General features: G+C 36.7%; 1 protein-coding gene across 3 annotated transcripts in view; it reads right to left on the bottom strand.

Annotated features, from left to right (window-relative positions):
- The window catches only part of SGCD (sarcoglycan delta), an 822468-nt gene that overhangs the window by 351353 nt on the left and 444602 nt on the right, over positions 1–26513 (bottom strand). Inside the window, exon 1 of one of the 3 annotated variants that reach the window (XM_081035954.1) lies at positions 5281–5374. The exons of the other annotated variants lie outside the window; for them this stretch is intronic. The gene's annotated coding sequence lies outside the window, so the exon portion shown is untranslated. Of the gene's footprint in view, positions 1–5280; positions 5375–26513 lie in introns of those variants that run through there. 3 annotated transcript variants of the gene reach the window in all.

Genomic DNA, 26513 nt, shown 5'->3' with positions numbered 1-26513 from the left:
CCTGGTATTATACTGTATTATATTATATTAATTATAATTATATTTATTATATTATATTATTATATGTATTACATAAGATTGGGTCTTATATTTTAGTAAAATAAGACTGGGTCTTATACTAATTTTTGCTCCAAACGATGCATTAGAGCTGATTGTCCGGCGAGGTCGTATGTTCGGGGCAACACAGTAATCACTCTTCTTCTGCTGCAAGGGCACGCCCACCTCCCATTCTTCTTGCTCACTGTGCTCTCTCCCGTACAATTATCCTTTTCCCTTTGGGTTAACAGCTGCATGGTATCCTGTTTATGGTAATATCATTCTGTGGGGTCAAGGGGCACATGACCCAATGCACATGTTAGGTGACGGCAATTGAGAGCAGGGAACAGTATTTTTGTCAGAAGGATGTTAACTGGAATGTTACAAGATATTGGTGTGGGAATAGGTGAAATAATTCAACTAAGACATCCATACAGAAACAGGAGAGTTGAGGACTTATGAAAACCATAGATTATGAGAAATAGAAAATCTGATTCCATAGATTATGAGAAATAGAAAATCTGATTCCATTTCACGGATGGGAAAACTGAGATCCAGCTACCAGTGGAGTCAGGACCTATGCCCACCTTCTGGCCACCTCTACCTTCTTTTCACCTCAGCTCTGCACCAAGTACCACTACCACCCTCACATGTAATTTAAGAGAGTATGACAGTAGCCTATATAGTTTAAGAGATTACGACATGGGTTACGAAGCACAGAGACACGGATCTGGCCCAATCTGAGGAGGTGTGAGATGAGAAACAATGCTCCCAGCTGCTCAGTGTAGGGAGGTTCTCCGTCATCACATCTGGCTGGCATCTGTGAACATTGTTACAAATGGAACCCTGCAGTGGACAATGATTTAGCCATAACTACATTAAACAAACTCAGTCTGTGGACCAGTGTCTTACTGGCTTCAACACAATCACTCAGGGAACCTTTAAAAATAGAGCACTTCTTAATTCTAATCTCAGAAATGCTAATTCAGGAGATTTTGAGAAACCATGGGACCAGGCAATTTCTGAGGGACTGTCTAACAGTAACGGCTTCCGAAGAATCACTCAGCTGTTACTGAGCCACGCATATAACATGTAGTCCATGTCGGACTCAGAGTTAAGGAACAAGAAGCAGTACCCTCTCAGACTGCCTGTGTTCTTTTCTGGGCTCAGGGTCCACTTCTTTACAATGGAAGAAACGGATTATTAGAGCAGTGTTTTTCAAACGTACTTGTTCATTGATTCATTTTTTTTTAAAGCATTTCTGGCCCAAACTATCCATGTCTGTCCCACAGACATCCACCCTGCTGTTCGCTGCTATGAGAATTCTGTTCATTATTAGGCAGAAAGCCCTTGATCTGAATCTGTGGGCTCCTAGTCCACACTCAGAGGGTGGAACATAATTAATTGGCCTAAACCCCTCATAGTAATATCATTCCATGGGGCCAGTGAGCATGTGGCCATGGGGCCAATTCTGGTTGGGTATTCTGAGACACTAGGGGAAGTCTATATGGGAGGGGTGAAAAGGGGGCAAGGCTGATGAGGCTAAATATTTATCACCATCCTGTCCTGCCACCATTGCCCTGACCTGAACATGACACAGAGATGAGCGTGGGGAGTTGAGCTCAAGGGCTGAGGATGGTGGGAAAGAAAGGAAGCTCTGGTCCTCGGGAACACTGCTCACCTGCTGCTACTGTCCTGGATTGTCTAGGTGTGGTTCTCATCTGTACGTGCAAAAGTGAGCTCTTACACATTTAAACTTCTGTGGGCATAAACTTCTGGCACTCGCCATCCAATGTCATCTTCACTGACAACAGCATTAAGACTCTTTCCAAATGAAGTACATTGCAAAGCCTCAATATACATACGCAACAAATAAAAGTGGCTGGCCAACATTAGAAATGCAGACCGGGTGTTTTCAGGGCTGTTCCTCCCCAGAGTCCCACAGGGGTTCCTCCAGGGAACGAGAACGGGCCATGATCAGCATCTCTTAGGGGGGCGTGCCCAAGTCACCTGGGGTCTGAGAGTTCTCCACCAAATCTGTTCCTGTATTTTTCTTTGCTTTTGATGTGCTTATTTTATTTATGCAAATTATGTCCTAGCAAATGTACATCTGAGGTACGACCACTGGCTACTACTGCACAGTTTGGGTGTCTGAGTTTGTCTTCACTGTATGATCCTGTTGGCAACAAGCGATGCCATTCTATCACAAATAATGAGAAAGGAACAGAGTGTGTTATAGCACAAAATGGCACATGCCCTGCAGATGCAGGTCATTACGGCAGCAAGTGAAAGTAGACCTGAGGGTAAAAAAGTCATGAAAGAATCAGGTGTCTGTCCAAAAGGCAGGGATATGAATGCACTGGAATCAAAATAACCTCCAGGTAACTGTCAGTCCCATGTTCATGATGAAAGCTGTATTAAATGCTAGTAAACCTCTACGTAAGAAACCAATTTTGATAATCTGAATGTTACTATTACGCAGTTTTTCTTTTGTATTTAATTCATACATTTGTTTTAGTATTATAGCTGTGCAACAATGATTAAAACAGAGGTAATATCTTCACTTCTAGGGATAATTAGCTAAGTGGGCATTTCTGGTTTGTACATATTTAAATGACAACAGAATAATAAAATCAACAATTGACGCATGGATCTTTTTTCCACTGCTGTTAAAAGGAGTTGCTATATTAGGGAAGCTCAAGAAATTCTGAACTACAGAATAGCCCGAACCCCTTGCAGACGGTGAAATCCATGATCCCAGGAACCTCCTTCTATTATGAAACAAATATTAAAAATACCTCCACCAACAATGTGGTACACTCCCTCGGGGATGGTTTTTAAAATAATATAAATAAATGTAATTTAAAGAAATTCATTCATTAAAGTAAAGCATATACATTTTATACTCCTTTTCAAGAACTTGTCTTAATAACAGAGTGCAGAGTCTCGAACAAGTTTTGTTCACTGCGATCACTGACCCACCTCCAGCTGGCGCCTTCACTCAACATCCACCCTGCAGGAATATCTCTGGACGGAACAAATAAGAGTTCAAAATAAGGCCTTAAGAGCCCGGGCCCTCCTTGCTTAGGAAATCTGAACCCTTGGGCAATGCCATTCTTACAAAATGTGCTTTCTGATTACTTCCAGAAGGCACAGCAGGACAGCCTGACCATGGGGTCTCCTATTGTGAAGAGGGTAAAATAATTTTCTGCACTGAGGCCATGGTTTATCCATACACTTCAAATCAAACAAATCAGTGCCTGCTGGGTTTTGCTGTATCGAGAATATATTTTAGTTCTGGGTACTGACGCCCAACCCCCCTCTGCCCTGGCTGCTGAGTTTGAGGTATGACCACATCTCTTTCCATGTTGCCGGCACCTCTGCCCTGGATTCCTCTACCCTCCACTCAGTTTTGTTTGTTTGTTTGTTTGTTTCTTTTCAAAATGTCAAGGGAGCTTGATTTTCTCCCCTCCTATGCTTCTAAAGAGGGGAAATACAGAGTTCTTCCAAATTTTAGGCACTACAGCTCGTAATCCTGCAACCTGTAGTTGCCATTTCACGCCTGTTCTGCTCAATGCTTGCCATGCACTAAATTTAGAGGAGTATGACATTAGAGCTCCCTTGTGTCTCCTTTTTCACTGGCAGTGGGCTTGGCTACAGTTCATGTCAGTTCCTAATCTATCTTGGCATTTTGCTCACTCAACAGGCACTTAGGAAAAACACACAGTGTAGCCACTATCTATCCTGACTTCCAACAGAACCCCCTTTCTTATTCATGTCCTACGGTTCCCAAACTCTCCCCATCCCAACCCAACACAAAGATGAGGTTGATGAAGAAAAGTTTTGTGTGTCATCTCTTAGAATACGAAAACCTGTTGCACGTCATTTCCCAAATTCCCTCCTCCAAGTGGAAAACTGTGGAGAAAATAAAATTGTTGTTTGGATGCCAACTGGATAATAACAGGACACAATGACTGCCCACTCATCGTAGGTCATACACAGAGAAAGATGAGAAACCCCCACACTGCTCTCCTCCTACACCCATTAATCTTACTTATTCTCTTCTATTAGCTACTTGTTAAGAGATTTTAGAACTAAAGTAAACACACACCTGTTTTTATAGAGGTCCACCCTGAGAGCTCTGGCTACTTTTCTGCTATTCAAGAAGTCTCCAAGAATCCATTCATTCATCTGTTTTCCCAACCAGACTTTTGGCCAAACCCACTTTGGAAAACACCACTGTTGTCACTGACTGCCTTGCCAGGATTCACAAAGCTGTAGTGAGATTCAGCAGAGCTCCTTCTGATCTGAACCAGCTTCTTAAATACTATTACATTATTTTGTATATTTTCTAAATGATAAGCATATAGGAAGGTATATATCTTTCCTAGTAGGGGTGAAAATCTCTATTGCATTATAGCTGATGTGTGTGAGAAAGAGTTATTTAAAATTTGATTTTTTTTAAAACAGTACTCAGGAAGGTATAAAATGAGATCAATGAAATAAAATTCACACCATTATGTCTATCTTTTAACAATGATTTTGAGTAAACTACTATTTTCTGTTACTCTCTAGTTGTCTATTCACACAAATACAGGTTGTTTTTTTTTTAGAGAAAAACTGCCAGTTATTTCTTCAACTCAGAAAAAATTGAAAATTATTATAAAAACAGAATTACAAATGTTGATCCAGTATATTTCTAGTCAAATAGATCACTGGACTCCTTAATGACCATCAAAATTCCATATATTAATAAAAGAGGCCAGGAATTCATACATACATACCTACTCCCACAATCTGAAAGTGTTATCCAAAATAGAAAATTCAAACTCTTATTCCCTCCTAAAATGAGAGCCATTTTCTGCTAAAAATGCGCCTTTCAAAATTCTTATGAAGCAAAGAACACAGTTTCATCCACAATTATCTTTCCTGCCAATTAACTGTCCTTACATACAGAAAAGTTCCAGAATGTTGGAGCAGGGCGACACTACAGAAATTCACATACTTTTCTTTTCACATCATGCTGCCAGCTAAATTCTAACTTTCAGAAGTGTCTCTGCCTTGCTGAAAATCAGATCTTGAAGGGAGTTGGGAGAAAGAAAAGATTACAACTCCACACCAAGTGATTAAGCGATGACGTTCTAACTTATACACACACACTCGAAAACTCAGGATGTGCAAACAAACAGCAGGCTTACAAAGTGAAAAGAAGTGTGGAAATGCAAGAAGGTAATCGTACCCTACCTCTCTTTTCTGCTTCCCAAGGCAGCTGGTGAAAATCGCCCTCAATCCGGGAGTGTGCGGAGAGACTCTGAAGGAGGCGGCCGACTGGCCTGCCGAGTGTGAGCAGGCCCAGCCCGTGTTCAGAAGCTGCCCCAGTCAGATTTTCCAACTGTAGAACTGCAGCCAAGTCCCTGCCCATGCCTGAAGAATTTCCTGAACAGCATTCCCGTTCTTTTTCTGACTGCTTTGAAACCGTACTCTGTCTGTGCTTCAATACGGCTTTGTCAGGCCAACTCGGAGCTACTGGGCTGTCTCCAGCTATCAATGGGAAACACATGTGTCAAGCACGGACTCGCTCCCCTGCATCAACGCTCGCGGTGTCTGCTGGGCTCACATTCACAGTCACAAAGGAAACTACTTCTAGAACCAATTCGGGTTGCTCAGCCATTCTCCACACAGGCTCAGCTCTGTGGTGCTAGATGCTGGAGATAAGTCTTCTCTTTCTCCTGCTCCACACTGCTCCTTTTGAGCTGGCTCCGTTCACATTCCTGGCTGACCCCGGGTAGCCCCCTGAGTTCTTGCCAGTGCTGATAACGAGCCTGTTACAGCTGAGAGCTGTGAGTTCTAATTGGATCTCCCTACATGGGTTTGCCTGAGTCTTTGCTCAAAATTTCAACTGCTGGAGGGGCAACAATATTTTTAGCAATATTTCCAGGCCAGTTCTGTACTTCAGAGTTGTCCCGTCTTCCTGATGTGTGCATCTATGGCTGCTGCGACTAAAAATAATGCAATTATTTTCCAGGCACTTTCGTTATTCTCTGTTCTTTAAGTGGACTGGTCCAAAAATGTAACATTTTACAGGCTGTTGCAATGCGTGTTATGATTATAGGAAATAGAAAGGAGAAAAGAATGGACCTTTCATCAGAATGCGTCCTAATTCTGTGCACCTGTGATTATTTCTGCATGCCACTCCATCAAGATGTTCTGTGTACATTCTGCTGGATTTTGTGATCCACCTGTGGCATTTTCTTTTTCCATAAGACAGGAGGAAATCTCTAAAGATACGAAGAGGACAAGCCTCTTCTCCCACACTGAAACCCAGTGTCTAAAGAACCAAAGCTAAGTTGTCAAGGTAACACTGTAGACAAGAGATGATTTAAAGAGAGAGCCTCATTTGTTTTGAGTTTTTTCCTTTTGGTATTAATGTTTTACTCCCTAAAAATCATACCCCATTCGCATTTATTTTAAAGAACTGGCTTGCCAGATTGTAAAAGTCTTGTGTGTTCCTAAGGGGCTGCTGTAAATAATAGGATTTGGGGAGGTCTGGAGTTTAGAATCCAATTGCAATGAGCAGTTTCAGCAGGATTAGCTTTTTGCCTTGGGAAGCAGAGTGCATGTGTGTGTGGGTTGGGGGTTGGAGGAGGGCATGTGCACCTCCAAGGCCAGGGTGCAATTATAGAATCAGAAAACTTCACAGTTGGAAGGAACCCCAGAGAACATCCAATCCAAATTGTTCCTACCCTTCATATTATGGAGGGAAATGGAGGCCCAGAGAGATTAGATGACTCGCCCAGAATTGCAAAGACTGTTAATGCCAGAGCTGAGACTAGAAAACAGGATGTGGGCTAATTTTCTATGTGCTTTCTCTATCCCAGCAGCATCTGGGAGGGGTGGTATCATCCACCTTTCACAAGAGCAGGCCTGTAATCAGTTGGCCTGGATCCATCTAATCTTAGCTCTGTCTGTGAATCCCCATCAGTGTGCTTAAACTCTCTGGACCTGAGTTTTCTCATCTGTAAAATGGGGACAATCATAGGATCTACTTCATGGAATTGTTGAGGATTTGGTGAGATAATCCATGGAAAGTGTTCATTAGAGTGCCTATATATAAATTTCAATTTAGTTTTCTTTAAATGGAGCAAAACCAAGACCCTTTCTCTTACCTAAAAATAAAACTGTCCTCTCAAGTATCTATTCTAGTTTCAGTTTCTAGAATAAACTTTTTGATGGGCTAGTTAAGTTTTCTGCCACCTTAACATAATAGGGGCCTATCACCTCAAACACAGGCAAGCTTCCGAATGAATGCCTTAGTGGAACATTAAGCCAGCCACACAGCTACTTTCCATTTATTCCCTAAACGTAACACAGAAGTCTTTCCTCAAGATTAGCTCACAGGAGAGGAAAGCAGTGACACCAAACCTGCAGTGAATTACATGAGGCTGAACAAAGTACCACGGGCAGAGAACTGGACTTGGTCTCCAAACCTGAAGAGCTCAAGCTTATCATTCTAAAAATAGGAGACCATCAACAATTGCAATTCTCATGTTTGGTGACTGCAACCTCCTAAATTAACAGCAACAACTACAAAATTCCATAAGCTAGGGAAAAAAATCTTACCCAGAAAACACCTGCTACAAATGCTAAAGAATCAGATTTCTAGCTGGGCTTCCAGAGCCTTTGTCTTAGAGCCCACCCCACTACTTTGAAGGAAACAAAAGAGGAGGAATAGTCAATTTTGAGTGGTTTAATAATTTGGTTTAATCAATTTTCAGTGGTTAAATAAGTGTTTTAATTATTAAACAAACATGAAACTGGAAAACCAAGCTCAGACTTATACAAAGGCAGATGAAGGTGATGTAACCTAAAGGACGCTGTTGCTGTATTCCCCCAAATCTTGGCCATAGGGCTCATCCACTGTGGATATTTAAGAGAGATACCTCAGTTTCAAACCCAGCTTCAATATTACCAGCTGGAAAATCCTGAAAAGCTACTTGACTCTTCCAATGTTAAGAAAAATCATCCAAAACTTGAAAATAAGACAAAAGGATTGTCATGTCCTTTCAAAGGCCTATGTGGCAACTGTTAAACATGCCCTCTCAAGAATTACTCAAGGGAAAAGAGGTTTGTTCAATTCACTGTTCACTACTGAATAAAGGTCCTAAATGTAGTAAAATTACATGTTACTTCAGAGACTTTTGTCTGTTAAAGATACAAATTATTTCTCTCCAGTAGAAAAAATACTCCCACATGTGATGGTGTATTGTACTATAAGACGTTATCCGGTTCTGTATAATACGTATCTAATTTAGCAGTCTTTTGCTAATGTTCCTGTACTAATGCACCTGAAACAAGGAGCTCGCCCAGTGCTACGGGAACCAGTCTTACCATCATCCCGATTCCCTCGTCAATGAATGAGTCAAATCAAATCTTCCCCATATTTTCACTTTACATTTGTAGGAATGATGCTTTTAGGTTTTAAAAATTATAGTTTGATACTATTCCATTTCCCTCTTCTGCGTGATAAGTGTTCTAAGTCTTATGTGAGATAATGCATAATAAAACACTTAACAAAGTATATGGCACAGAGCAAATGCTCAAACTATGTAAGCTCTGCTATTATTTAATACATACTCTAATATTTGGTGTTCAGTTTTGTAAAGGACTCTAGAGATCCCTAGACTGGGTCACTCCTCAATGTCCTTCCTATTACACTTTCTAATCCTTGGATTCTGAATCAACTGTACAATGGCTATCCCAACTGGAATCTTTCCACAGATGTCAACCTCTGTTTTTCAGAGATTTCTACTTTTCATGTTCAAAAATCAATCACTGAAATATATCTCCATATACCACATACAGATTCTATAGAGCTAATCATAAAGGTCAGTTAAAATTCTGACCCTAAGGATCACATGAACAAGAAAACATCATTCTACACTAGAACATAAGCTCCATGAGGACAAAGATTGTCTGCATCATCTCCAGTTGTATTTCCAATGTCTAGGATTGGTATGTGGTTGGCCCTTATATTTACCATTTGAATAAATAACTGTCTTTGACTTACTTGAAAATGGGTTTCCTAAATCATGTTTTTGAAAAGAATTATTTTGACATACAGTTTAAACATACCTGGTACTATTGGATCATTTATCCTCATTATGATTTAGGTTCCTTTTATCATCTGGTTTGCTTTCTTCTAGGAATGTTTCAGTTTGGCTAATCTCCCCTTCAAATTTGTTGCTGAGAAGTGAACAAACTTTTCAGACTTCATTTAATCTTTCTGACATGTTAAAGTATTGTATGGTACTTGGGATACTGAGTTCTCTTATAAGATGTAAATATTCTCAGAAACTAATAAGCCATTTATGAGAAAGACTTTGAGAAACTACCAAGTCAGGTGCCTGGCAAAGTCCTTAAGGCCTGAGGTACAGGTAAGATGGCTGTGGTTATAGGGAAGGATGCTTGCTGTGCCACTCACTTGGGAGGGAAGACTAAAGTGAGATAATACTGTGAGTCATAGAGGCACAAAGTAATCATGGGACAAACTTGAAAAGAGGCATTTGTCCGGACCCTTTGGTTACAGCACTCAGAACTCATTCAAATTAGTCTAAAGAAAAGGGGGGGGGGCGGGTCCTAACTCATATAACTGTAACCCCTAGTAGTGGATTTTAAAGGGGAGGTGGGGAGACAGCAGCAGTTAAAATGCAGTCAAGGCTCTATCTCCCTCTTCTTCTCTAGGCTTCTCTTGACTACATTCCCAGTTTTGCTCTCTCCATTGGGTACTAAGTGAGACATCCACAGGTGGTCCAAAGGTCACTTTCATAGGGAAAATAGAAAGTCCTTTCCAGGAAGGCCTCTAGGTAGCCTTGCTTGAGCCACATGCTTATCCATGAACAAATCTCTATAATCGGGGCTGAGGTTCTTGTGGTGGCCATATTTGGTTCATATGACAACCCTGGAGACTAAAAGGATGGAATCAGTGCCATCTGCACCACACGGACTGATGAGCAGGCTAATTAGGGAATTGAGAAAAAGTGGTAGGCAGACAAAACTCCCCTGTGAACTATGGATGACAGGGCACCCAAGACATAGTCATAATCTTGCCCAGAGAAAGTTCTTTAAGAAAAATTATGAGGCAGTATTTAATCAATGGATAGAAAAAAGTATTCATTACATACAAGGCAAAAATAGTTGAGTTAGAGTTAAGCTAATGGCAGAAAATTAGAACAGTAACATTATGTCAGCCTTTCATTGAAAGGTTCATTTCATAAATAAAAGGTAATGGGAAATGACATTCACCTGGCTCTTCAAAACAGACAGAGCAAAAACAATCCTGCTTTTCAACGGCCAAGTGCAAAATTATCTGGTTGACGTTTTTTTATGGAGGAAATCTGGACAGAGAAGTTTGGCTCAGTGACGAATCAATGACCTACAGTTTTGAGGATACCTCCACTGACCAGAATGTCCAAGTTCAAGTCATTTTCTGTTTTGGAAATTCAAATATTGCGTGGTGTACGATGAAAGATTCTCAAGCTAAGTCATTCCTTTGCAAAGGAACTGACATATGTGATAATTAATGTGACTAGTAATGAAACCAACCCATTGCAAATATATGTATTAAAATAATTAAATAGTGTAAAGCAAATACTGGTGTAGTTACACAGACGGTTTCATGCATTCTTTTCTCTTGGGCACAAAACACGGATCACTTCTTTCAAAATTCTTTCTGGTCCATAATTTCTCAATGTAATACAGCTTGCTGAAAGTAAAATTCTTGAAATATCACATTTTTATTTGGAAATAAAATTTACTGCTCAAAAAAATGGGCCAGATTCCATGATAGGGACTCCATGCTAGGCAGAAATAAATAAGACCTGTACTTGAAAGCCATTGCACCGCTCAGTGCTCAATGGTAAAAAATACAACTTTTGGATGCAGGAATGCCCAGATAATTTAAGCTGCCTGAATGAGGAGTGATGCTTGAAGGCTAAGTCTCCAAATTAAACACCCACACCTAGCAATTGTATACCAAAAAAATATCAAAAGCTGCCAAGGGCAGAAAATTTAATATTATACATTTCAAACTATTTCATCTTTAGAAGTAATTTATTTACATGACAGAAGGATAGTAGAGCACATCCACGACTAGCAGTGTCTACTACATAACAGTTGCTTAATAAATGTTTATTGTTTAACTAACAATGAAAATTGCTAGTAATAAAAATATTTTGAGACTGCCAGGCAAACAATAACTGAAGGAAATTATCACCATTAGACCTGCCTTATTAGAAATGATAAATGGAGTTCTTCAAGTTGAAACAAAAAGATGCTAAGTAACAACATGAAAAATGAAAGTATAAAAATAACTGGTAAATATAAATATATAATCAAATTCAAAATATCTAATATTAAAATGGTGGTATGTAAAACTCTTTGAACTCTAGTTTCAAAAAATAACTACAGCTACAATTTGTTAATGGATAAACAACGGATATAATAAAGTGTAGTAAAGTGTGATATCAAAACCATAAAATAGGGGAGAAGTAAAAGTATAGAGTAATTTTGTATGCAATTAAAGTTAAGTAGTTATCAGCTTAAAATAGACTGTTATAACTATAAGGTGTTTTATGTAAGTTTTGTGGTAACAACAGAGGGAAAAATACTCTACTAGATACATCGACGATGAAGAGAAAGAAATCAAAGCATACTATTACAAAAACAATGAACAAATCACAAAAAAAGACAGCAAGACAGAAAGAACAACAACAACAAAAATTACAAAACAGTCAGAAAACCATTAACAAAATAGCAATAGCAAGTCCTTACATATCAATATTCACTTGAAATGCACATGTATTCAATTTTCCACTCAGAAGACACAGAGTGGCTGAATAGATGGAAGATTCAACAATATACTGCCTACAAGAGACTCACTTTAATCTTAAGTACGTACATTAGCTGAAAGTGAAAGGATAGAAAAAGATACTCCATGCAATAATAACCAAAAGACAGCAGGAGTGGCTATACTTATATTAGACAAAAGAGACTTTTAGTCAAAACCTGTCAAGGAGACAAAGAAAGTCACTATAAAATGACTAAGAAGTCTATTCATCAACAGAATATAACAATTGTAAATACATATGCACCCAACATTTAAGTACCTAAATATATAAAATTAGTATTAACAGAATTGAAGGGAGAAATAGACAGCAATACAATAATAACAGAGGATATTAATACCCCACTTTCAACAATGGATGTATCTTCCAGACAGAAAGTCAATAAAAAAACAGCAGTTTTGAATAACATTATAGAGCAGATAAACTTAACAGGCATATACAGAGCATTCCATCCAACAGCAGCAGAATAAACATTCTTCTCATGTGTACACGGAACATTCCCCAAGGTATATCATATGTTGAACCACAAAACAAGTCTTAACAAATGTAAAAAGACTGAAATCATATCAAGTATCGTTTCTGACCACAATGGCATAAAACTAGAAATCAATAACAGGAGAAAACTTAAAAAATTTAAAAATATGTGAAAATTAAACAACATGCTCTGAACAACCAATAGGTCAAAGAAGAAATCAAAAGGGAAACCAAAAGATATTTTTAGACAAACAAAAATGGAAAGACAACATACTAAACCTTAAGGGATGCAGCAAAGCAGTTCTAAAAGGGAAGTTTATAGCAATAAATGTTTACATTGGAAGAAAAAAAGAGTTCAGGTAAACAACCTAACTTCACATTTAAAGGGATTATAAAAATGAAGAACAAACTAAACCCAAGGTTAGCAGGAGAAAGGACTTAATAAGACTAGAACATAAATAAAATAGAAACCAAAAAAATAGAAAAGAACAACAAAACTAAGCTGATTTTTTTCTTGAAAAGATACACAAAACTGACAAACATTTAGCTAGACTAATAAAGGGAAAAAAAAGAGAGGACTCAAATAAAATTATAAACTGAAATAAAATTATAAAGTTTTATAAAATTGTAAAACTGATATCACAGAAATACAAAGGAACATAAGAGACTACTAAAAACAAATATGTACCAACAAATTCGACAACACCGAAGAAATGGATAACTTTCTAGAAACATACAACCTACCAAGATTGAATCATGAAAAAAGAGAAAATCTAAACAGTAATTACTAGTAAAGAGATTGCAGCAGTAATCAAAAACATCCAAAAAAGAAAAGCCTACTACCTAATGGTTTCACAGGTGAATTTTAGCAAACATTTAAAGAAGAATTAATAACAATCTTTTTCAAACACTTTCAAAAAATTTAAGAGCTGTGGCCATAGACTATAAAATATCTGGGAATAAATCTAACCAAAGATGTAAAAGATCTGTACTCAGAAAATTATACAACACTGAAGAAAGAAATGAAAGAAGACATAAATAGATGGAAACACATTCCATGTTCATGGATAGGAAGAATTAATATAGTTAAAATGTCCATACTGCCTAAGGCAATATACATATTCAACGCAATTCCTATCAAACTACCAACGACGTTTTTCACAGAAATAGAACATATAATCCTAAAATTTATATGGGACCATAAAAGACCCCGGATAGCCTCAGCAATCTTGAGAAACAAGAACAAAGTGGGAGGTATAACGATACCTGATTTCAAACTATACTACAAGGCTACAGTAATCAAAACAGCATGGTACTGGCATAAAAATAGACACATAGATCAATGGAACAGAATAGAGAGTCCAGACGTAAATCCATGCCTATATGCCCATCTAATCTACGACAATGGAAGCAAGAATGTACGATGGGGTAAAGACAGTCTGTTCAATAAGTGGTGTTGGGAAACCTGGACAGACACATGCAAGAAAATGAAGCTGGACCACCTCCTTACACCATATACAAAAACAAATTCAAAATGGCTTAAAGACTTAAATGTAAGATCTGAAACCATAAAATATCTAGAAGAAAATATAGGAAGAAACTTCATGGACATTACCCGGAGTAAGATTTTCACTGATATATCCCCTCGCGCGAGGGAAGTAAGAGAAAAAATAAACATGTGGGATTACATCAAACCAAAAATTTTTTTCACAGCAAAGGAAACCATCAATAAAACAAAAAGGGATCCTACTCTATGGGAAAAGATATTTGCCAATGATATATCTGATAAGGGATTAATATCACAAATCTATAAAAAACTTACTCAACTCAACTCCAAAAAAACAAACAACCCAATTAAAAAATGGGCAGAGGACTTGAGGAGACATTTTTCCAAAAAGGACATACAGAAGGCAAGAAGACATATGAAGAAATGCTCAACCTCACTAACCATCAGAGAAATGCAAATAAAAACCACAATGAGATACCACCTCACTCCAGTCAAAATGGCTATCATCAATAAATCAACAAACAACAAATGCTGGCGTGGATGTGGAGAAAAGGGAACGCTAGTGCACTGTTGGTGGGATTGCAGATTAGTGCAGCCACTATGGAAAACAGTATGGAGGTATCTCAGGAATCTGAAAATGGAACTACCCAGTAATGGAACTATCCAGTAATTCCACTCCTAGGCATCTACCCGGAGAAATCCAAAACTCCAATTCAAAAATCTGTATGCACTCCTATGTTTATTGCAGCACTTTACACAATAGCCAAGATATGGAAACAACAGAAATGCCCATCGGTAGATGACTGGATTAAGAAGCTGTGGTACATTTATACAATGGAGTATTACGCAGCCATAAAGAAGAAAGAAATCTTATCATTTGCAGCAACATGGATGGATCTAGAGAACATTATGTTAAGTGAAATAAGTCAGAAAGAGAAAGACAAGTACCATATGATCTCACTTATATATGGAATCTAAAGAAAAGACTATGTGAATGAACTAATCAGAAACAGTTTTGGGGACACAAAGAAAAAACCGAGAGTTGTTAGATGGGTGTGGGGGCGGGGGGGGGGGTTGGGGATAAGGGGAAAGGTGAAGGGATTTGGAAGTAGCTGGTAACCACAAGATGGCCTCAGGGTTTTTTTGAAAATTAATTTGGGGAAGGTATTCAATAATGTTGTAAAGATTTTTTTGGGTATCTGATGGACATGCATCCTATTTGGGAGACCACCTCAGGGATACTGTGGATACCTGATCAAGGCATTGTACACCAGAAGCTAAACATTAATGAATGCCAACTATAATTTTATATATATAATGTGATGGTTCAGTGTGAGGTCGGAGGGATAGTGGATGGGGGAGAGGGGTTCACAGTGTGAGGGATATAAATGATGAACGTCTAAGTATTACCTTGTCTTGTACACCTGAAACTAATAAATAAAAAAAAAAATTAAGAGCAAGAAATACTTCAAAACCGATTCTACAATGCCAACGTTACCCTCATACCATAGCCAAATAAGGGCACTATAAGAAACTTACAGGCTAATATCCCTGATAAACACATACACAAAATTTCTCAATAGAATATTAGCTAACTGAACTCAACAACACATTACAAAGAGACACTATAATCAAGTGAAATTCATCCAAGATTCAAGAATGGTTCAACATATACAAATCAGTGAACGTGATACACTACATTTACAGAAAGATAAAAATCACATGATCACCTCAATAGATGCAGGAAAAGCATTTGATGAAAATTCAACATATTTTTATGATGAATAAATTAGATATAAAAGGAATGCATCTCCACATAACAAAGGCCATGATATATGACAAGCCCACAGCCAACATCACGCTGAACAATAAAAAGCTAAAAGGCTTTTCTTTAAGATCAGGAACAAGACAATGGAGTCCACTCCTATTAAACATGGTTAAATATTCTACTTAAATTAGACAAATTAGACAATAAAAAGAAATAAAACTCATCCAAATTGAAAAGGAAAATGTTAAATTGTCTGTTTAAAAAAGATGATTCTGATATATAGAAAACCATAAAGATTACAACAAAAAATTATTAGAACTAATAATTCAGGACAACTGCAGTATACAGAATCAATAGACAAAATCAGGTGCATTTATATACACAGAAAGGAAGGAATTAAAAACATAATTCTATTTACAATACCATCAAAAATAAAATTCTTAGAAATAAATTTAACAAATAAGGAAAAGATCTGTATTGATAAATGGAAACCATTGATGAAAGAAATTGAAGAAGATACAAATAAATGAAAGATATCCCATATTCACAGTTTGGAAGAATTAAGATTGTTAAAAAATGTCCATATTATCCAAAGCAATTTATAGATTCAATGCAATCCTTACCAAAATTCCAGTGACATTTTTCACAGACATAGAACCAACAACCTAAAACTTGTACAAAGGCATAAAATATTCTAAACAGCCAGAGCAATCCTGAGACAGAACAACAAAGCTGAAGACATCACACTTCTGATTTCAAACTGTATTACAGAGCTACAATAATCAAAACAGCAAGGTACTGGCATAAAAACAGATGCCTAGGTCAATGGAGCAGAAGAGAGCGCCTAGAAATAAACCCACACATATACAACTTATCTTTGACAAGGGTGCCAAAAATACACAATGGTAAAAGAACAGTCTCTTCAGTAAATGGAGCTGGGAAAACTGGATATTCACATGCAGAAGAATAAAACTGAACCCTAATCTTTGTCTTTGTACAAAAAATAACTTGAAATTAATTAATGTTTTAAATTAAAGACCTGAAACTGTAAAACTTAGAAAAAATGTACAGAAAAATATCCTTGGCATTGGTCTTGATGACTTTATGGATATGACAGGCAATGAGAGCAGAAATAAACAAACACTACTACATCAAACTGAAAAGCTGCTGTACAGAAAAAGGAACCACCAACATGAAGAAGCAATCTATAGAATGGAAGTGTTTGCAAACTATATATCTGATACAAAGTTAATATCCAAAATATATAGGCAACTCATACAACTCAATAGCAAAAAAAAGAACAACAAAAAAAAACACAAATAAGGATTTAAAAAAATGGGCTCAATATCATTAATCATCATGAAAATGCACATCAAAAACACAATGTGATATCACCTCATACCAATCAGTACGGCCATTATCAAAAAGACAAGCAATAACAAGTGTTGGCAAGGATGTGAAGAAAAGGGTACTCTTGTACACTGTTGGTGGGCACATACGTTGGTTCAGCCATCACAGAAAACAGTATGGAGTTTCCCCAAAAATTGAAAAGAGAACTACGATATGATCCAGCCATAACACTTCTGGGTGTATATATATCCAAAGGAAATTAAATCAAGATCTTAAAGAAATATCTGTACTCCCATGTTCTTTGCAGTTTTAGTCACAATAGCCAAGATATGGAAACAACCTAAGTGTCCATAGATGGATGAATAAAGAAAATGTCATATATGTGTTTGTGTGTATGTACACAATGGAATATTATTCGGCCATATAAAAAGACCATCCTGCCATTTGTGACATATGGATGAATCTGGACGACATTAAGCTAAGTGAAACAAGCCAGACACAGAAAGACAAATGCTATATGATCTCTTGTATATGTGAAATCTAGAAAAGTCAAACCCTCAGAAGCAGATAGTAGAATGATGATTGCCAGAGGTTATGGGTTGGGGAAAATGAGGAAACTGTTGGTCAGAGGGTACAAACTTTTAGTTATGAGTAAATTCTAAAGGTACAGCATGGTGTCTATAGTTAATAACAATGTATGAGATTTGCAAAGAGATTAATCTTAAGTATTCTCACCATACACATGCACACAAGGTAACTGTGAGATGATACATGTGTTGATTAGCTTGATTGGAGTAATCATTTCACAATGCACATGTACATCAAGTCATCATGGAGTATACTTCAAATATACACAATTTTTATTTGTCAATTTTATCTCAATAGAGCTAAAAATAAAGCATAAATCATATCAACAGAATAAAAAATACACATTCTGATATCATTTTTGTAGTATTACAGATTGCTGACAAAATAATTTTACATAATTTTTAAAGCTCACAGTGGTAGATTGTGGCATATTCTGATCTAGAAGGAGATGGAAGGTCATCAACTCTAACTTTTTCATTACTTTCATTAAACAACCCCAAAAAACTGAGACCTGAAGTGACATGGCCAGAGTCACACAGATAGTATAGGAGTTCATCAAAAGAGTTACATATTCTCATCAGAGAAAAGCAAATGAAAACCACAACGAGATATCGCCTCACACCTGTCAGAATGGCTATCATCAATAAATCAACAAACAATAAATGCTGGCGAGAATGTGGACAAAAAGAAACCCTGTGCACTGGTGATGGGGTTGCAGATTGGTACAGTTGTTTTGAGGTTCCTCAAAACAACTAAAAATAGACTACTTTATACCCAGCAATTTCACTCCTGGGTATTTATCAAAAAAAATCCAAAAGACTAATTTGAAAAGATACATGCAACTCTTATGTTCACTGAAGTGCTATAACCAATAGCCAAGATACAGAAACAACCAAAATGCCCATCAATAGATGACTGGATAAAAATGTGGTCCATACATACACTGAAGAATTACTCTACCATAAAAAAGAATGAAATCTTACCACTTGCAACAATATGGATGGACCTAGAGGGTATTATGCTAACTGAAATAAGTCAGACTGAGAAAGAAAATACCATATGATCTCACTTATATGTGGAATCTAACGAACAGAATAAGTGAACAAAACAGAAATCGACGCACAGATACAGAGAACCAACTGATGGTTTCTAGAAGGGAAGGGGAGCTGGGAGCCTGGGTGAGAAAAGTGAAGGGATTAGGAAGGACAAATTGGTAGTCACAAAATAGTCACAGGGATATGAAATACAGTATGGGAAATATAGTCAATAATATTGCAAAAACTATGTGTAGTGTCAGATGGGTGTTAGACTTACTGGGGAGATCACTTCATAAATCACATAAATGCTAACCACTATGCTGTACACCTGAAACTAATATAATATTGAATGTCAACTACAGTTTAAAAAATAGTCACAGAATATAAAGTACAGCATAGGGAATACATGTAGTCAATGGTATTGTAATAACTATGTACAGTGTCCGATGGGTAGTAGACTTGTTGGGGTTATCACTTTGTGACATGTGTAAATGTCTAATCACTATGCTGTTTTGCACACATGAAACTAATAAAAAAAATTCATGTTTTCTGATACCTACTTTGCCTGCTGGAGCCAATGACTATGATTCTAGGACATGATCCATTGTATCGCTTCTTCACTTATTTGGGTAATTTCTGCTATGAATCTATTCCTGAAATACAATTTGGGTTACAATATGCAGTGTCTGGTTATCTACGTCTATCCTTACTTTTTTTAAGCAATCAGGAGGGCCTTTCAAGGATTTCTAATTATTATGTTAATAAAAACTAAATGGACATAGATAAGGCTATTAAAAAATTAAAATACAAGTCTAGAGACAAAATGTTATTATGCTGAGCTAAATGCAGGCAAAAATTGTCTTACATACCTTTTTAAAAAGTTATTTTTTATTACAGTATAGTTGACATACAATATTATATTAGTTTCAGGTACACAATATAGTGATTTGACATTTATATACCTTACAATATGTTCACCACGATAAGTCTAGTAGCTGTCTGTCATGGTACAAAGTTATTACAATATTATTTACCCCATGTTCATTGCAGCCTTATTTATAATAGCCAAGATATGGAAGCAACCAAGGTATCCATTGATAGAGACTGGATAAAGAAAATGGAAGAAAATGGAAAAATTACATATATAATTATATATAACATATGTAGTATACATTATATATATTATTTGCATTATACATTACTTACATTATATAATATATACACAATATATATACATCATATATGATATATACATACACACATACACATTTATACACACACACACACTCCAGGGGTGCCAAAAATGTATAAAAATGGCTTGTATTCATCTTTTGCTATTGGCATATATTGAGTATTACAATTTTAATAGTTTTTTCCTTTCTTAAAATGTGTATACATTTTTGGCACCCTCTGTATATGAAATATACTATATAAAATATAGTATGTATATATATGTATACATATGTGTCTATATATTACATATACAATTGACTATTACTCAGCAAAAAGAATGAATAAAATCTTGACATTTACAACAATATGGATGGCCCTAGAGGATATCATGGTAAGTGAAATAAGTCAAACAGAGAAAGACAAATACTACATGACTTCACTTATATGTGGAATCTAAAAAAAATAAAACAAAAACAAATGGACAAACAAAACAAAAGAGAAAGAGACTCATAAATACAGACAGCAAACTGACGGTTGCTGGGAGGAAGAAGAGATGGGTGGAAAAGGTGAAGGGAAATCACAGGTACAAACTTTACAGAGTTACAAAATTAGTAAGGCCTGAGGATGTAATGTAAAAATTTGTCTTATATACCTTTAACCCTACCCTTAACAGAACAAGTACACATTACATATCTGTTGGAATGGATAGAAATAAAATACTTCTGTAACTCTGGGGATTGTAGAGTTCAATGTAAAGGTGATATTCCTCAAGGCTTCCATCTTGGTCAACTTCAACAGTCCTTTAATATCCTGAACCTCATGTCTCATATTTAGACCGAAACTATTAGAAACAATAGATTGGGCCAGTTTGGCTGATCTCCATTACTATCCTGTCTTAGAGACCAGCATGGAGTGTTGATGCAATAGATTCACAGAAATAAACTTCATGTAAAATGTATTTAGTGGCTGCACTCTCAAAAGTGTGAAGCAGGAAGCATAAACACCAAATGGATGAGGACCGAAATGCAAAAGTCAAGAGTAAAAAGACTGGTTACCTGACCAGCATATTCACCTCTGACTACCCTAGTTTGGAATATCTAATGAAACAATGTGGCATTCAAAATGTCATTCATGGATGCATAGAAGAAAAGAGAGTCACAAAAGGGAAAAGGTAAGTAGAGTTCATTCAAGCAGTGAATTAGAGTCTTAGCCAAACAACTTGTCACTCCTATTTAATGAGTGGCTATTCTATGCCAGGCATTGGCAATATGGCAGATAGAAGACAGATGGGTCCTTAATCTCAAGGCCATTTACAGTCTTTGTTGGGAGGACATCCAAGTGTCCTCTGGGACCACTGGCAAGACCATCTCTTTTGGGCTGACTTAGCCTAATGCCATTAAGGAATCCCTTTTATCTAAGTCATCGTGTTTTGATTTCAAGTACATTAATTGTCTTTCTCATTTTATTCCTTCTTATGTAGGTTTCCTAGAAGGAGAAAAAATGTAGATATCCCTATCCATGAAATACGTATTTATAAATGCAAGTTTAAAAATGGATATTGCTACTGTAGACATAGATCTCATAAGGTTGGCTAGTGTGAGTCTGCCATTGAGAGATAAAACCTCTCTTGGCTGAACTGATAGAATCAGCTTTGTAAGACTTGAAGTTATGAAAGACATTCTGTGAAGACTCCATGAAAAGAGACTTGTCTATGAATAATCACTATAGTATCTATTAATTTCCAGACCTAGGATGTAAAGTAACGAATTGGCAAGGGTTTACAGCTAGAGAAATGGGTCAATTCTTTAACCATGTCATCTAACACATCTATAAGAGACCATGGGAGTTGAACCACTTCATTTAATTCTAAGATATTATCATACATCAACATTTTATTTTAAAGAAACACTTAAAAATTCTATTATTAGATGAGCTACAGTAGTAGCTCAGAGTAAAGGGTGTAGTCAAATGCCAGTTTGTAGTGACATAATCAGTACCAAAAAATCTCCACTCTTTAGGAGCTTAATTCAAAATATAAAATATTTCCACATTGAATAAATGTTTTTGGGGTTCTGGACAAATTTTTGATGTTCATTGCATTTCAAGACTTTGTATGAGTACTTTACATGATTTTTAAACTGTAGCCTTTACTTTTAATGCCATGAACTTGAAAATATTATCTACATCCCGTTATGTGAAATTTAATAAGGGTAAGATTCTGTACTTGCCACCATGTTTGTGATTGGCAGGATTTAAAACTTCTTTGCCTGGCATGGAATTAGACAAACCTGGATTATTATCTTGGTGGTGTTACTTCTTAGCCAGGAAAAGTGGCAAATTACTTACACTCTCTATTCCTTGAGTCCTCATGTGTAAAATGGGAGTAAGTAAGAGCAGCTATCTCAAAAGACTGTACAAGGGTTTAACAAAATAATCTCGGTAAAAGTGGCAATCGCAAACATGCCCTGAGTGCTTAACTGTACTCTTACATAGTAACTGCTCAAATATTAGTGGATACTGCTGAATTCTGCCCCAGGATATTTTGTTTTTTGAGCCATCTCATTCCTTGGTATTCAAATATATTGAGAACATAGATGCACTTCAGTAGCAAGAGACTACTTTCAAAGTGAGCCAATTATTTTTGTTAATTTCCCAGTGACTTAATTATTACAATGTCATTTCATCGTGATTTAGCAGGTACATTTACAGGCCTAAGCTCACTGTTCTAACTCTATAAAGCACAGCTGTCATTCTAGTTTGGTTACTAAGTGAGAAGATAGTATTCAATACCAATTCTTCAATGGAGCCTCCCTTAATACAAGTTGGGTCCACCCTCCAACATCCCTCATCTACGTAGTTTTGGCCTTTGCTTTCTATCTCCCTGCCTCCATCTACCCTTCAACAATGCATTCTTGAATCTTTACGTAGTGTTAGTCTCTCTCTTAACACAAATACTTTAAAGGTTCTCATCTCTCTCACGATACAGTATAAACATCTTAATAAGAATTGCAAGGCCCTGGATGACCTAGACCTTGTACCTCCTGTATGACATTCAGGAAACAGCTTACAGGTCTCTTCTTGCAGGGAGCCTTCTCCTTTTTCTCCTCCTCCTCTAGCTGAGTAGGTATATCTGAAGTCCTTGGTTAGGTGCTCCACAAAATTCCTTGAGTATTTCCTGTCATACTACTTGCCATTCTTTATTGTTACTGCTCAATTAGTTGTCTGAATGTTCAACTACATTGTCAGCTCTTGAGGACATGCACGATGTCTGACCAGTTTATCAGTTCTCAGGAGGGTTACCACACGGCCTGGGTTGGTACAGACACTACAGTAACTGCTGAAAAAGGGAGGGAAGGAGGGAGGAACCGAGAACTGGGCCCAGAAAGGTGGCAGTGGTAGAAAGAGCACTGTATTGGCAGATTGGAGAGCTTAATACAAAACAATATTTACAATATGGTTAATAGTTTTCATTCATAAAGGTTAATCTGAAAATGTTGGTTTACTCTGTGTTCTGCCTAAATACCTAAAGTGCTTTCTGATCAATGAAACTTCCATTTAAATTTTATTCTGTGGCTTTGTCTTCTGCATAGACTGTCTCAGAAGACAGAACACGGTTAAACTGCCACATTAATTAACACTTTTAATACCATATCCTTCAAGTTCAACTGGAATGAACTCCTCACCAATACAGTGATCTTCCTCTAGATGTAGCCTTTTGTTTAATTTTATATTTTTTTGACTACACTGGCTTTTCCCTAAAAATTCTTTTCTTTTTGTACCTATTTATGGGGAACTTGAGACGTCTCATTACCAATTTAGTGATTACACAATTGCAATTTTTGAAGTTGTGAGAATTGTTAACCAAAATTTCGAGGACATATGAAAAGATGATGTTAGAACTGATGCCTAAATATTTACAGAAAAATAAAATCAGGATGCCATGGCTTATGGTGCATTTCTCATACAAATGTTTGAAGAACCCAAATTGAACAGCATGTACAAACTCAAGACTGAGTTGCATTAGCAGAAAAGATAAATTTGAATGTCGAGTCCAGATTTAGGAATGGAGAAAACTGCTCCTAGGATTTATAAAATGGATCTAGTTACTACTTTAACAGACTACACTCCCAATACCCCAGTATGTTCTGAATCAACCGTACGAGCCATTTAAATAACAACACCCATCAGCCCTTAAGACTCAGATAGTTTTTCTACCTCAAATCTGATTTCTCACAGCCATTCTTATGTATGCAGATTTATTTCAGGAAATCTGACCTTATAGAACATTATGTTTTGTAAATAGGATTGGAGAAAATGCACAGACTCTTTGTTAACATAATATTTACATATAATCCTAGCAGCCAACATTTATCGAGTGCCTACTGTGTGCCAGGTGCTTTTACTGCAGTATTTCTCTTCATTTCATGGAAACCCTGTGCGGTTGGTACAATCTCAGGGGTTGGCACACTTTCTGTAAAGGGCCAGATAGTAAATGTGTTAGCCTTTGCAGACCACACAGTCTGTGTTGTAATTTCTCAGCTCTGCAGTTATAGCATGAAAGCAGCCGTAGACAATAAATAAATGAATGGGCCTGTCTTGTTCCAGTAAAACATTTTATGAACACCAATATTTAAATTGCATACATTTTCTGTATGTCATGAAATACTACTTTTATTTTGATTGTTTGTTTCAATGATTTAAAAATATAAAAACCATCCTTAGCTCACGAGCCTTATAGAGACAGGTGGTGGCCAGATTTGACCCAGGGGAACATAGATTGCCAACCTCTGCACTCTCTCGGTATTTCAGGGTTCGGAACTGAAGTTCAGAGAGACAGAGTTACTAGTGAGAAGACAGAGACAATTTTCACTCTTAAAGCACCTTCTCCTTTTGATTCGTGTGCCTCTGCCTATGTTATGATTTATAGTCAATGCAAAAGCTAAAATCTTCCTGTAGCCAAGACCTTAAAATGACTGACAAATGAGTAGATGATAACTGAGAAGATATGTTTTCTCTTCCAGTAACAATGAATTCGACCAAAGACTATTATTTTCGGTGAAGTTTTTTTTTGTTGTTTTTTTTTTTAAATCTCATTTGGAAGGGAAGTGGTTTCGGCAAATCAAAATTAATAAATTATGTTTGTATTTACTCATTGGTCCTTATAATGAAAACAAGTCAATTTTCTTCTTATTATATATTTTATTTACATATTATAAAATTGGTAAACACTTTTTTTTTGTTTGGTTAAAAACACAGAAGACTGTTGAAGCCAACTTCTAGGGAGAAAGGGGGACCATAAAGTAAGGAAGAAAAGGTATGAGAAATCAAGTATAAATCATGTTCCATTTAAAAATTCTCTTTAAATTTGGGTCTTTTAAATTTTAAGAGTGATGTCTTTACAGCTTCTATGATAAAAAGCTACATGTTTTTCAAATCAGAAACTTCAAGCATCATTAATCAATAATTAACCATTATTTGTTAAATGGGTGTGGTATCAGTCAACATGTTTTGAAGGAAGAGGAGGATAAGTGGGGAAGGAAAAGGAGAATAAGAAAAGAATACCTCAGCCACCGATGGCAAAGTTAATGGCGAAGATGTACACGTGGATCTGGAACACATTGTTTTGAAGAGGTGAGAGGGAAAAGGAAGTCAGAAAAACGAAAACAATTCTGAGCTGGAAGACAGATGCTATAAAGGAATTTGAAAAGAAATTAAGCTTGTAAAGCTTTGTAAAGAAAATGTTGTAACTATGCATGATGATGGATGTTAACGGGACTTACTGTGGTAATCATGTAGGAATATATACAAATATTAAATCATTATGCTGTACACCTGAAGCTAATATGTTGGTTGTCGATTATACCTCAATTTAACAAACAAAGAAATTAAACTCGAAGTGAGTTAAGAATAAAAGAGTGGTTCCCTAACCAGTATCTATGGCAAAAAGGAGCTTAGATCTCTTATAGGGCTAGTTAAGTTAGTGTAGATGAATAATATAACTATAATTCCCATTGATATTTTTAAAGAGTTAACTTTTCTCCTGGCAGTGTAGATGTTTTTCACGTATAATTTAATCTTTAGGACAACTCTATGAGTTAGGTGCTGGAGTTATCATCATTTTATAAATGAGACAACTGAGATACAGAGAAGTTTAGTAACTGCCCCCAAATCACATAATGGATAAGAGATAAAGATAGGATTAACTCAGGCCTGTCTAATGATGAAGACTGTGTCCTTAATTGCTATGCTAAACTGCTTCCCATTCCTATTAATGAATATGAAATTAAAGTAGAGTGGTGTCACAATTTAATATTTTATATGAGTAATGGACTAATGTAATTTAATAGCACTCTGTAATTTATAAAATGCATTCATGAACACGTTTCACTGGAGTTTCACATTATCTCTATGTGGTTGCTTAGAATTACCTCCTTCTAACTATGTCAGTGAAGAAATTTATATTCAAAGAAGTGACTTGTTCAAGGTCACAGGGCTGGAAAATGTTGATGTGGTTGAAGGGAAAGAGCTGGCTCCATCTGTTTTTCTGGGAACTCTGGCCCTGCCACTTACTGAATGTTTTTGGAGAAGAAAACCCTTTCTGCTGCCAGCATCTACACCTGAAAAACGGGGATAGAATTTTAATCGCTTAGAGTCTTTCCCACCCTAAAACTAGTTTA

The sequence above is a fragment of the Rhinolophus hipposideros genome (assembly GCF_964194185.1).
Source record: "Rhinolophus hipposideros genome assembly, chromosome: 23".
Classification (NCBI taxonomy): domain Eukaryota; kingdom Metazoa; phylum Chordata; class Mammalia; order Chiroptera; family Rhinolophidae; genus Rhinolophus; species Rhinolophus hipposideros.
This window is presented reverse-complemented; position numbering and strand designations above follow the sequence as displayed.